This window comes from Lepidothrix coronata, unplaced genomic scaffold (assembly GCF_001604755.1).
Source record: "Lepidothrix coronata isolate B3197 unplaced genomic scaffold, Lepidothrix_coronata-1.0 Scaffold212, whole genome shotgun sequence".
NCBI classification, from domain to species: domain Eukaryota; kingdom Metazoa; phylum Chordata; class Aves; order Passeriformes; family Pipridae; genus Lepidothrix; species Lepidothrix coronata.
Genome location: NW_016690392.1, coordinates 1111076 through 1113829, shown reverse-complemented (window position 1 = coordinate 1113829; position 2754 = coordinate 1111076). Strand labels below are relative to the sequence as shown.

The following is a 2754-nucleotide window of genomic DNA, read 5'->3' as shown; positions in this document are numbered from 1 at the left end:
GGGAGGAGGAGGAGGAGGAGGAGGAAGAGGGGGAGGAGGAGGAGGCGGGGGGGCCGCGGGGCGGGCGGGCGGCCGGGCGCTGCCGCCGCCGCCGCCGCTGCCGTAACGTCCTGACGCTCCGCAGGGACCCGGGCGGCGCGTGCGGCGGAGGCCCCGCGGCGGGCGAGGGCGGAGGCCGCGCCGGGGCCGCTTACCTCGGGCCGGGGGTGCCGCGGCCCCCCCCGGTGGGGCTCGGGGCGCGGGCGGTGCGGGGCGCGGCGGTGGGCGCGGGCAGGGCGGCGGCGGGGCCGGGGGGGAGCGGGGTCCGCCGCGCGGCTCCGGGGCCCGCGCGCAGGCGCACGGCCCGCACCGGCTGCCGAGACTTATTTGGCGCGGGCGCCGCGGCCCGCGCTCCCCGTGAAATAGGGACCGGGCGAGGCGCCCGTGCGCCTGCGCGTCCGACCGGGCCGGGGGGAGGGAGGGAGGGAAGGCAGGCAGGCGGGGGGAGGTCGGCGCGCGCCGCCGGTGGGGTCCGTGCGCGTGGGTCCTGAGGGGGGTCCCCCCCGTGTGTCCTCTGTGCCCCTGTCCGTGTCCCCTCCCTGTGCCCCGTGTGCCTCCGTGTGTGTCCCCTGTGTGTCCCCTGTGACCCCTGTATCCTCCATGTGACCCCAGTGACCCGTGTCCCACCTGTGTGTCCCCTCTGTATGTCCCCTGTGCCTTGTGTGACCCCAGTGACCTGTGTCCCCCCGTGTGTCCCCTGTGCCTCGTGTGTCCCCTGTGTCTCCCCCGTGTGTCCTCAGTGCCCCATGTCCCCTGTGTGTGTGTGCCCTGTGTGCCCCTCCGTGTCTCCTGTCTGTCCCCTGCCCCATACCCTGCATGTCCTTTTCCCAGATCCTGTGTTTCCTCCCAACCATGCCTCCTGTGTATGCTCTTTGTCCCCTGCGTGTCCCCCTCCGGGGCCCTGCATGACCCCTTGTCTCCTGCGTGTCCTTTTCTCGGATCCTGTGTGCCCCCCGTGTTCTCTGTGCCCTGCTTAGCCCCTTGTGTCCCCTGTCTGTCCCCTGCCCCATGCCCTGCGTGTTCCCCTCTGAGGTCCTGTGTGCCCCCCGTGTCCCCTCTCAAACCTCCACCTACCTGAGGTGTCTGCGAGCTCTTCGGTGGTGTCCTGTGCAAAGGCCATTCACAGAATCACAGAATAGTTTGGACTGGAAGGAACCATAAGATCATCTCATTCCAAACCCTGTGCCATGGGCAGAGACACTTTCCACTACACCAGGTTGCTTCAGGCCCTGAACACTTCCAAGGATGGGGCGGCTGCAGCTTCTCTGGGCAAGCTGTGCCAGGGGCTCCCCATCCTCACAGGGAAGAATTCCTTCCTAATATCCAATCTAACCCTGCCCTCTGGCAGTGTGAAGCCATTCCCCCTTGTCCTATCACTCCATGCCCTTGTCCAAGGTCTCTCTCCAGCTCTCCTGGAGCCCCTTTAGGTGCTGGAAGGGGCTCTAAGGTCTCCCTGGAGCCTTCTCCAGTGTTTGAGAAGTGCCCTTGTCCTTGTCGGTGGTTTTCTGTCTGTTGCCCAGGAGCCATCCCCGACCTGCTGATGGTCCATATGAGCACTAAGGATTGTGCTGTAACTCTGCTCTCTGTGTTTCCCTGGCCACCATGAGCTTTCACAGATTTTGGTGTCATTTCTGCTGTTTCTGTGCCCCTGCTGTCCGGGGTTCGGGAGGCACAAGGGATTTCTCAGGGAGGACTTTTCACATGATGTTACCACATTGCACTTTTTCCACAAGTAGATAGCTAATGCACTCTGAAAAGGGATGAACCAGGCCAGAGGCCCCAAAAGATGTGAACCCCTTTTGGAAACACTTGCTATGTTTCCATTTGTTGCATTTTCACAGCTACCAGGTGAGTGGCTTTTCCTGCCAGGTGTTCAGGTGGTGTTTAGTCTGTTTAGTATTTTTTACACGAATTTCTAATGCACCTGCCAGATACATTTGTGGTGGTTTATTTAATGCTTTTTTCCCCCAAGGCTCTTCCTTTTCTTTTTCTGTCCTCCCCATCCAAACCAACCATGCCCAATAACCAGCTGCCAGCTTTATTTCCCTCATGTTCTTTCCCACTTGCCAGTTTACCCAAGCTAATACCATTAAAGTGACATTTCGCAAGGAATTGTATTTCTTTTCCTTCTCCAAGATAACCAGCAGTAACCAGCAAGGTTAAATCACCCACTGGAAATGATGACTCCATTTTCCTTGGAAGCCTGTCTGTATCTCCACAGGTGCTGCTGCTGATGTCTCCTCTGGCATCAGCATCCTCAGGATCACACTGGGGCTGGATGGGGCAGAAAAAAGGTCCCTTTTCTCGCTACAACCAGCTCCTGGCAGTACCCAAGGGCAGAGGCCTTATAAAGATGGTAAGAAGGCAGCAAAACCCCAGCGATGCTGCTGTACACCGGTTTTCCCAGCAGTCAGTGGCCTCTTAAAAAGCAAAACCTGGCTTTTGCTGTCAGATCTCAGGACATGGGAAGGTCCTTGGGCTCCTCTTAGCACCCGGGGTGGGATGATTTCACCTCCTGGCACCTTATCTGCTCCCTGCTCTGCCCCTTTATCAGTGGGCAGACTCACTCCAGCCACGGTGCCAGAGAGGCTTCTGAGAAAGGATGAGCTGTTATTTTTCAAACCCAATTACTCTGCAAAATCTCTATTTTTTGGTTCCCTAAGTGAGCTTTTGCATTTACTGTGACAGGGTTGCTGTTCTCTTCCCTTCCTGTCA

At 59.4% G+C, this 2754-nt stretch overlaps 1 protein-coding gene across 1 annotated transcript in view; it reads right to left on the bottom strand.

Moving 5' to 3' along the window:
- Nucleotides 1–230, bottom strand: part of GMEB2 (glucocorticoid modulatory element binding protein 2) — a 17128-nt gene extending 16898 nt beyond the window's left edge. Inside the window, exon 1 of the mRNA XM_017833278.1 lies at nt 195–230. The gene's annotated coding sequence lies outside the window, so the exon portion shown is untranslated. The remainder of the gene's footprint in view (nt 1–194) is intronic.
- Nucleotides 231–2754: the final 2524 nt, after the last annotated feature.